Source organism: Macrobrachium nipponense, chromosome 25 (assembly GCF_015104395.2).
Source record: "Macrobrachium nipponense isolate FS-2020 chromosome 25, ASM1510439v2, whole genome shotgun sequence".
Classification (NCBI taxonomy): Eukaryota; Metazoa; Arthropoda; class Malacostraca; order Decapoda; family Palaemonidae; genus Macrobrachium; species Macrobrachium nipponense.
The window spans coordinates 35,662,688-35,674,287 of NC_087214.1; the positions used below are offsets into that span (position 1 = coordinate 35,662,688).

General features: G+C 40.0%; 1 pseudogene; it reads right to left on the reverse strand.

The window, feature by feature from the left end:
- Nucleotides 1-1,404: 1,404 nt before the first annotated feature.
- On the reverse strand, nt 1,405-3,401 carry LOC135199035 (uncharacterized; annotated as a pseudogene).
- Between the last annotated feature and the right edge of the window lie 8,199 nt (nt 3,402-11,600).

Consider the following 11,600-nt stretch of genomic DNA (forward strand, 5'->3'; position numbering starts at 1 on the left):
TCTCTTAGGATCTTCGTAGTGGCGTCTTCTTTCTCCGTATCCAATCTAGGGGAAGGAGGATTTGATGAATAAATATCTTTCTTCTTCTTCTCAGGTGGATAGTCCTCCGGAAAACTTTCCGGGCTAGAATCCCAAGCTGGAGATTTTCTTTTAGAAGGTCTCGATAGCTTGTCAGAACTCCACTTTTTTTTTTTTTTTTCCCTTTCGATGAAGAATCGGATGACGAAAAACACTGTTTTAGGATGCCTTTCCAACGGCTATCGTTGGCAGTCTGGGACGCTACTACAGAACCTGCCGAGGGGACGCCCGACCGGTGGGGATTCTCTGAAACCTCCGTGCGGCTTTCGACATTCCTTCTCCTCTGGGCTTGTGAGTTTGGAAGAGGTCTAGACCTGGGAGCGAGACAGAGCCGTTTAGATGCACCCTCCACTGCAATGGGGAACACTGTAATCACTTCTCACCTTTTAATAGCTCGCATTTTGAGCTACATCCCTTGTCTTCAAATTGCAATTATGAATTTGAAGTTTCTGTGAAATAAGAAGGTGATGAGGATGCAACACTACTAGTACTGTTAATACTCTAACTGCTCGTTAGTACGAGTAGCCAATAAAACTTCTAAAGGAAGCGTATCTAGTTATATTCTTTTCGGACTCCCTAAAGTAGAAAGTCAGTATATTTCCTCAATCAATTCTAACACTTATTACACGTATTAATGAATAAATACTAATAATTCCCTTTCTTGCAAACTATGTGAGTGTCTACCGACAATTTCGGTAGTTACACGTCATATATTCTTCGAAATTTTTGAAGCCAAATTCATTAAAAAGTTAATAAAAGTTAATAAAAGCGTATGCCGAGCCAAAGACCCAGTACTTCCCTGCAAAAGACAGCCCAGAAGATCGATGGCGATGAAACACGAAAATCAAGTCAGGAGGTACCGCAAACGTATGTTTACAATACGGCGACAGAAAAAATCTGGTTCTAGAACGGTAATGGTTCATATTCCTGCCACCCAGCGGCAGGCCGGTAGATCACCTGACCTACCTGTAGCATGTGCCGCGAAATTTGAATTTCTGTCGGGGACAATGGAGTCTATAGCTAAGTATATATCTGACAGGGAAGTTGAATGTATGAAACAGTATTGTTTACATCTACAGCACATAATGAAGGTTATACAAAGGAATACAAAATAAAGTATAAACAGATATTTAGTACATATTAAAAATAATATTGCTCATTTCTATATATTAAAGGTTATACAAATGAATTCATTTGGAATACAAATTAAATTTAGTTTGATTTTGTAGGTAGGTTGTACCTATCTTTAATTAGTATTACAAAACAGCTGATTATTCAGTATCCACCAAAGTGAGGATGGCTTAGAGGATCTCATCGAGCAAATTATTATCTGTCAATAATTTTTAACATATCAACTACTGTGAGTCTTTGGGGTAATATGTCACTAACAAGTGGACATTCCAGGCAATAGTGTTCCAGGGTGTTGGCGTTGGGTGTGTCACATAACCTACAGGAGGAGAAGCGAGGAACTCCATCTTTCTCAGCCACCTGCCAAACTGGTCGCCAACCCAGCCGAAGACGCGCACAAACCATGTTATTTTGACGAACCATGAGTCCACTGCGGCGATACTCATGTTGGTGAGGAAAGAAGTGATCATAATGCTGTATTGATACACTGGTGGCTCTCTCGGCATTACTACGATGATGAGTAGGTGAGCGAGCAGCTTGGCGCACCATTTTTCTGCAGCACAGGAGAGATGGACTGGGAACATCAGCATCTGGAGGATCCAGTTGACAGGCAGCCTTTGCGAGATGGTCAACGGTGTTGTTAGCCAGAAGACCCACATGAGAGGGAATCCATAGGAAGTGCACTTCCAGTGAGCTCATGTTGGCCATGTCTAATTGCCTATGTATTTGTGTAACCAGGGGTTGGTATGCTGGCTTATGTGATGAAAGGGCTTGGAGTGCTGGTTGTGAGTCGCAGATGATCAGGCCGTTGTTTCTGGTCCGTGTGATTAAAATAACTGCATCTAGAAGTCCATGTACTAGTTCACAATACGTGGAGCTTGATGACTTTGGGAGGCGACGGCCTGTCCAGCCCTCTGGCGGGGGTTCCAAAGTGGGGGAGAAAACAGCACATTCAGCACTGCCATCCTGCTGTAGGGAGCCGTCTGTGTAGAGGTGATGGGCTACACTGAGGGATGAGGATAGTCTGTCGATGGTCTCCAATGCACGCACATTGTTGTTGAAGTTGAGGCAAGTCAGTCTTAGAGACTGGAGTGTAAGAGATTGCTGGCACAGGAGTCTGCCAGGGTGCAAGGCCATGATCTATGTTCTCTGCCACGATGTTGATGTCAAGCCCCCAAATGCTTGAACAGACAGTACTAACTAGTGTACGTCCCCCCTGTCGTAGGTGTGGACGAGGTGCATCTAGATCGAGAGAAGTTCTGATGATGTTTGAATAGTGAGGAGACAGGTGAGAGTAATACAGGCATTTGATACTGAAGTAGGTGACATTGGAGTATATTCTCTCAACGAATGGAGGGAGACGGAGTTCGTGTTGCATGTTTACAATTCTAGTGGATGCTGGACAACCTAGAATGAATCTCATTGCTTGGGTCTGGAATTTTTCAAGCGGCTGTAGAGTTGATCTGGAGAGTTGACATAGTGCAGGGGAAAGATAATCTATCACTGAGCGGATGAAAGCAATATATATGGTTCTGGCAACTGGGATAGATACTCCTGCAGAATAATTAGTAAGCCACTTGAGAGGAGTCAGGCGTCGCTGTAACTGGGCCAGCAGATCTTGAACAATGGGATGTACTCTCTGTCTAGCTGGAATGGATGATGTAATTCACACTGGCGCTCCCAAATAAATATATTGTGTGCGTAAAGGTACAATGTTGTTCCCCACAGTAAATTCTGGTAGATTCCTTGCTGGCCTTGGGGAGAAGATTCTACTTTTTCATGGAGAGATGATAAGACTACAGGAGGATGCTGATTCGTAGAAGGAAGAAAGGAAGCGTTGCAAGTAATCTGGGGAGGTTGAATGAATGCAAATATCGTCTGCGTAGCAAGTGATGGTTGTGTTAGCAGTATCAGGAAAGAAGGCAATGTAGAAGGATATTAAATAAAAATGGACTAAGTACTCCCCCTTGTGGAGTACCAAGTTCAAGTTCCTTTGCAGTGCTCAATGCTCCCTTAAACAGCACACGAGAGACTCTATTTCGAAGATATCCACGTATCCACCTCAAAAGGTTTCCCTTGATTCCAAAATCAATAAGCTGGTCTAAAATAATGTCTCTATTTGCAACATCAAATGCACTTTTCAAATCAATGAAGGCTACAACACTGGTTGGGGAGAGACGAGTGTAGAGCTCCATGAGACAATGATGTGTTCCTCGTTGGGGTAGGAAGCCGTATATTCTAGATGAAAGCTTATCTTGCAGCCGGAACATAAGGCGTGAGAGGAGAATACGTTCAAATACTTTGCAGAAACAGGAGGTGAGGGAGATAGGACGAAATTTGTCAGTGCCAAGCTTGGGAATGGGTATAATTGTACTATGAGTCCATGCTAGGGCCACATATCCCAGGCAGAGGCAGTGGTTGTAGAGCTGGAGGAGAGGGTTGCCAGGTATTTTTATGAGTGTGCAAAGGACTGCATAGGTGATGCCATCATCACCAGGAGCTGACTTCTTACTCCTTGCTAAGGCACGTCATAGCTCTCCCTTAGTTATGGGTACATCGTCCTCTTCATCACTGCTTAGTAAGGCGGAACTGAGACGTAAGGCACGATGGTTTTTATGTGAAGAGAGAGAGTCTTGTATATGAGCTGGAAGGTTGAGTGTTCGTGACTGTGCTGACCACTCATCAATAAGGTCCTGTGCATACTGAGCAGGGCTGTGGTGGAGGACACTTGGGGGTTTCTTCTTCACAATCCTGTTGATGAGGTGCCACATGGAACCGATGCTTGTTTGATGGTTGATGCTGTCTGTTAATTTGTGCCAGGTATCTGTCTGTACACATTGCTGTAGAGCAACTAGATCATCTCTCGATAGTTGATACTGGTGCAGAGTCCCAGGACTTGGTTGTCTCATAAAGGCAAGGCCATCATCCATCGCCTTCTTTTCTGCCTGAGAAATTCGATTATCCAGTGTCATAGCACCAACACGATGCCTGATATGAGGCTTTCTGATATATTGTGTGTGGAAAGCATGTGTAGTATTAACAAGTTAGGAGTAGTTTCTCCAGACATTGGCGGTCAAATGTGGGTCAAAGGTTAGTCATATATGAAATGTACATAGGCTGGTACTTAGGCGGAATTTTGATGCAAGTGCGATTGTGTATTGGAGTAGGTGTAGCAGGAAGGGAATATTGGATGCTGAGACCAATGTGATCAGAGAAGAGCGTAGGAACCGTTACACAATTGACTTGGGAAGGTACGAGTCCACAGGTCAAGATGTGATCCAAAGTACCACCTCGTGCATGCGTAGATCCACCAGTGTCCCAACGGGTCAGTTGATTTCGACGAATGTATCCTAGAAGTAGGTTCCCGTTGCGGTTCACAGTGCCAGCAAGATCTCCCAAGTCTGGATGACAGGCATTAAAATCTCCCAGGTAAACCATACCACCAAGGGTTGTGCTGGAAGCTTGGCTGTATTTATCATACCTGGTACTGCATATACATTGCACAGTCGTATGGTGCCTCCGCCAACAGTAATCTCAAATAATTGAAATGTTGAATCTTCATCCTCAGAGTTTGGGAGAAGTCTATGCTGAATTGAAGTGTGTATATAGGTGATGAGGCCATGTCTTCCTAAATGGACGTAGGACACATAGCCAGTGAGCGAGGGAGCTTCTTCCCTTGGCTGAGCATTACCAACAAAAGCTTCCTGAATTAGAATAACATCTGGGTGGTGACTATGTACAATTCCCTTAAGTGCAGAAAGTTTTGCCCAGTTTGTAATACCACAGGCATTCCACGAGATGATATTAAGCTTCACTTGGTTATCGAACATGTCCCTTGGAAGAACGGCGACTAGATGAAGAGGCAGTGGTGACACGGGTATGAATTGGTGGTGTATCACGTGGCAAAGGTCCTGCATGGGGATTAGTAACACTCTCAAGACGTGTAGCAAGTGAGTCTAAGTTTCTCAGTGAGTGTAGTAACTGATGTGATAACAACCTGCTGAGCTTCAACAAGAGATTGTAGTGTGTTATCATTAGTAGCAAATTTAGAAGTTAGATTGTCAAAGGAGGTTACGAGACTGTCGATGCGAGTGTCCATGCTCTCTAAACGAGATTCAATGGCTTCAAAACGTGATGTAAGGGAGTCACACCGAGACTTGAGGACATCTACAACATTACAAAGTGTAGTCACTTGTGAGGAGGCAGTAACAGTGGGTTTGATTGATGGGACTGGAAGCTGTTGTGCAATAAGCTGGTTCGATGCAGACCCTGAACGCCTGGTACAGCCATGCCACACATTGACTCCAGGCTCATTATATCTCGGGCATTTCCAATGCGAGGAGTCCGGTGTAGGTAGAGGTAATGAGGTTGATGTCGATGCCGAAGAACTGTCAACCACTGTGGGTGGTACAGGGGGCCGATGAGGGCAGGTCCGACTGTCATGCTAAGCAGCACAAAATGCACTCTCTGGTGTTTTAACAATGCCCGTATCTGATTTCGTTTCTCTGGTACAGTAACGTTGCCATGACGGGGATAACCACGTCACACACACTGTACTGCGCATGCGCGGTTTAGGAAAAACTTGAACGTAGTGGTATGGCCGAGTGAACGAGATTTTTAATCCTAAATAAAGTCTAAGTTCAAAGACTCGTAAACACACTTATGTCACAGTACTGATCACTAAGTACTACCACAGCTTTCAGTCAATTCTAGGTGATGTAGATCTTCGTATCTCCTAAATAATCGAGAAAGTTTTCAGAGCACACAAATGTACTTGTTTACAGACAAAGTCCAAGATCTTAGAGAGAGAGAGAGAGAGAGAGAGAGAGAGAGAGAGAGAGAGAGAGAGAGAGAGAGAGAGAGAGAGAGAGAGAGAGAGAGAGAGAGCGTAATTGGTGGATTGGATGGTTAACAATTGAATTGTTTGTTTGTATGGTGTTTTAACGATGCATGGAACCAGTGGTTATTCAGCTACGGGACCAAAGGCTTTACGTGACTTCCGAACCACGTCGAGAGTGAATTTCTATCACCAGAAATACACATCTCTCACTCCTCAATGTGAATTGTGTGTTGGTGTAATTCTGGTGTAACTGTCTGCAGTGCAGTCAATGCGTCAGTTTCAGATTAGAGTTCTGGCTTTCTGGGGTGTCACTGGAGTTAGTATTGAAGGCATTGATGGTCAGTTACATTGTGTTTATGAAATGTTTCTGATGTATGTTTGAGGTGGTTGTGCCTGTGTTGTTGAAGTAGTAGTGCTTGGAGAGTTGTTAAGCTTGTGAGTGCTGTTGTGCTGCAGATGAGTTGGAGTTGTGAGTTGTGGTTCCTGGATGTTGTAGGTGGTTGTTGTATTGGCTTGTCGTGACTCGTGTTATTGGTTTTTTGATGTTGTTAGTGATTGTGCAGTGGTCTTTTGTTGGGGTTTGTTGTTGAATTGTTGTATGGTTGTGGTTCTTGGGTTGTTAAAGTATCTTGTGTCACGACGGCCGTATGCAGCGAAAAGTGCAGCAACTCCATGCCCTCAGTGTGTCAAGTATGTGATTTGAGCCTTTGTTTTTTAGTTTGAGATCCCTTCTATGTGCTCCATATATTTCCCACAGGATTAATACTCTACACCAGTCGTTGCATATTAATATAATTACTCTTGTTTATATATAGACCATATTCGCTCACTTTTTCCATAAGGGTTTGTATATACCTCTAGTTTTTCTAAGAGTATTGTACAGGGTGTCCATAAAGTCCCAGTACTATTACTAGCAATAGATGCTGGTAATGGTACTGGGACTTTATGGACACCCTGCATATGAAAGGGCTGTTGCCTTGTATAATAAGGCGCCCTATGAGGTTATGTTAGACTTGCGATAATCTTACGCTAAGTCGGTTGGTTTATGCACTTCCATACTCATTGGAGTGTCTTGGGGTTTGATGATAACTTTCAAAGTCGGTATCTTCTTTGGTTATGACGACAATGTGTTAAACTCTTGATGATATCTTCTTTCTGATGCGAGGTTTCTAGTAGAGAACACGAAGTATAAAAAATACATATATTCTTCTGAGATTACATGATGAATATCAGATAGGATTGTACAGGTCTTCTAATGACGATGGCTTGATCGCTTCTGCCAATGATGATGGCCAATTCCACTCTGACTACCATCTCGGTTACAATCATAAAGGAAGCAGACAGTAGCTCGAACATATGAACATACATACATATGACACAGTTACAAATCACGTAGGCCGTTTGAATTATAGGTCGCGGTAGTTGTCTCAAGCAGGAAGCTTGGACTAATGTTTTCAAAACAAATTTAGAACCACAGGTGATGGCACGTCATCTTAGCCTACTTTATTGTATACGTCATCTTAGCATACTTTATTGTCTCTGGTCTGATCACATTCCTGCAAGCAATCTGGTTGACCTCATAGTTTTAGTTTTTTATATATATATATGGAATAACATTCCATATTTTTATTATGTAATCACTTACATAAAAGCTCGGTCAGCTACAAAACCAACCACTGAATATTACTCAAGCTTGACTTGCATTTGACTTATAGGAGTGTGATACAGACACTATGTGAATATATATAGATATATAGAAAATACTTATAAGTAAAAAAAATTCATGGTGTACACAAATACAGATTCAAGTAATAAGATATAAGACATAATATGCATATGATGATATTCGTAAATAATAGTGATCACGTGATATACACCGATACAGTTTTTCATTTCAACTCATTAAGATACATATGCTACAGAAAATACTAATGTACTCTGATAATTGCATAGGATAAAGATTAACATGATAAAAATCAAATTTTAACTGATAAAATTCATATATGAAGTGATAAAAATTATTAATTTTTATGCTAATTCATTGATTTTTATGCTAACTTTTATATAACTGGTTCATTAATCCATATACTAACTCATATATAACTGGTTCATTAATCCATATACTAACTCATATATAACTGCAGTTATTGGTAAGATAAAAGGTAACAGATTGATTATAGGCTACCTGAGTTATTTATACATATGTATATGGATTCATAAAATTATGATCAATATATGTGCACTTAATACAAGTGATTCACATAAACGACTAATCTAAGTGATTAATCTAGGTGCGCTTTAAATAGATTCCTAGTGCATACACGCACAGATATATTTCGATACATGATTCTTTACTGATACTTTATATATGAGATACATGACCGAGGTGATACCCACTGCACATTCTAGCGTTTCGAACAACTTTTCGTCCATTACACAGTTCCAGACAACCACCTATAGCCAAATGAAATGGCCAATTCCAAATGGTTAAAAACAAGGGGGAAATTGCCTGGGCAGGGTCCGTTCTATTTTTGCGCCCATACTTGTCTTCTGCATCCTATGCCATACGAATACGTTCGCGATGAATAAAATCACCCCCAGCACGAGTCCTGCGCCAGCAACGTAGAGTTGAATATCCTCTTCGGTTGTAATTGTCGGAAGTATGTCCCTTTGTAGTCGATTGCGAGATTAACGACGGGATACGGGTGTCGGTCCAAGAAGTCTACAAAATAAGCTTGTTCACTTATGATGGTGCTTATTCCCTTTCACATTGTAGGCGGTTGATACTTCACTGCAGTCGTCCGCAGCGACGAACGATTTTTTGAAGTTGTAGACGATCTGTTCGGGCGTGAGATGTGAAACTCTTGTACTGCAGGATACTGTAACCAGGTTCCATTAATCAGCCTGTAAGTGAAATTATACTTGTCACAAGGGCAAAGTAAATTCAGACAACATCCAAATACGGGAGGGAGAAAGCCATTAAGAACCAGACTTAACCCACATGAATTCGCTGATATTTTATGGAATTCAAAAGAGTCAGCTGTACAAACTTTTTTTATCCATGGCATTATAACAATGAGTGAACCTATCCAGGTCTATGAGGACTGTAAAAATATCCATAATTATAAAAAATAAACAGATATCAATACGAATCCCAAAGAAAATTCTATATTACTGGTAGTAAGTTACTAGACAAAGAAGTGGAAAACGGAGCTATTTGTAAGATTGCCAGGCAACATAAGAGTCAAAGAGAATATTAATCATGATTCTGTATTTCTCTATGCTAACTGAAATTAAGCTGTGATAAAATCCGATCCTATGTGCCCCTAACAAAGTTCATATTCAATTTTCTCGCGCGCATCCTCTGAGGTTAATTTTTAAAATTTTAATAGGCAGGAGATGCAACGAAAGAACCCACTATGTAACTAATTTCTATATAAACTGGATTTTTCAAGAAAATGTGACATTTTCCCATGAATGTGATTTACTTGAATTGTAATATGCTAATTTTGCAAGTAAATTTTTCATATCCATGACCTGATACTTCTAAATGTCCGTTTTCCAATGTCATAAGCTGATTTATTGACTCTTAATTGTCTATGAGGTTTAGAAAAATTAATTCATTTTGAGGTTATAGAAATTCTATTTGCTTATTTTGTTCATTAATTTTAAAACGATTGCGATTCTTTAACTAAACTTGCATTGCAATGCGGATAAGACACTTGTACCTACCAATCTGCGTTGCCCATGAGAAGTTCGTGCTAAGCATTCCTCTCTCCAGCCAACCTGCTTAGCAAGCGGTTTATTGAGGTTAAAAGGAACAATGATGATTCGCGCCAGGCACCTTCAGGACTGATGACGTCATCACCAGCTTAAGAATTACATTACTTGCTCTAATAAATACGAGTTACGTTACTTGCTGTAATAAATACGACTTTAGTATGAATTGGGAATTTTTTGTTTCAATACTCCACCCACACGAGAAGAATGTCTAAAAAAAAAAAAAAAACCACCAAAATTGAACAATATACTAGTTTCATGTTGGAAATCTGCATTATTGTAAAATAAATGTAATTATGTTAAATTAGATATTCCTTATTCAAACTAATGAAAAGGGTTTCCATACAAATTTTATATATACTATTTGCCCTGTAAGATCCATATAGGATTATTCCATAGATATACATTTTCACTTCTAGACTCCCTGACTTTAAAATCTTTTATTTTATTTTATTTTATTTATGTATTTATTATTTTTTTTTTTTCATTGACTACGAATATAAATCACCGGGACAGACAATATGCCAGTAGATTTTGATATGTGTTTGAACTTTTGGCTTATTTGTCGTTACTAAAGCGTTAAGTTAAGAGTTCAAATCTTTACGCATATGTATTTGGATATTTTATTAACCTATGGTTACGTTTTGCTAATTGATTTTATCGTGATTCCTTTTTTATTATAATTTGTAACCCTTCCGACTTCTTATGGAGTGTATTATATCGGCTCCACTTGTATCCATATTTATTTTATTTTATTTATTTTTTATTTTTTTATTTATTTATTTTTTATATTTGATAAATTAATGGTTGGCTTGAATATGTGGAAAAGTGTTCTAGCGGCGTACTGTATAAGGCTACTTGCGGTATCATTTCTATAGATACAAGATATGAACGATAAAGGTATTTAAAACCGCGAGAACCGCTATAATCCAGTTCGGATCCAATATCACGAGTGTAACTCGTAAGACATGACACTTTTTTATTTATCAGTTCTACCAAACCTATTGACTCTGGGTGATAAAATATTGTACTGGTTTTCTTAATGGAAAGGAATTCACACAACGAGTTAAGGAGATTATTATTGATTTACACCACCCGAGTCTGAGATTATCATGTGTTGAATTCCATGTTTACTGATTTAGCACTCATAAATATTCCTAGCGCACTCAATTGCGGTGTTTGTTTTTTAGTGCTATTAATCATATATAACGTGTCAAGGGAACTATTAACGTTAAGAAGTGTTTATTTCCTCTGTCAGACTTGTAACTCTGTTAATAATTCTACGTGTATTCTTTCAAGGATTGATTTGGCACGTGATAGGCCTTTAAACTGACAGGTGTCTTAGTGTGTCCCTTGTTTTCATGACACGTGTTACGATTAGTTATGTGCTTTTTATATCTGTAAGCATTGTAGGCCAGTAAAACAGTGATTTGGCTCTCTGTGACATAATAGAGAACCCTGGATGACGGAATGCAACCAGTTTAGGACGATTGGTATAGAAGAGATTATTACTACTACCTGGTCGTTAGTCACCTGCTGTGTTCTTCGGGTTTTCTTCGTCACGGACCTACATATAATATTACATTTAATTACATAATTCTGATACACATACTTTAAATATACATTTGCTTTAGGGTTTCCGTTCGAAGTGTTTATTGTTTTGCTTAGCTGCTGACCCTGTTTCCGTTCGAAGTATTTATTGTTTTGCTTAGCTGCTGACCTTGTTTTGTTTGAAGTGTTTATTGTTTTGCTTAGCTGCTGTTGACCCTTGTTT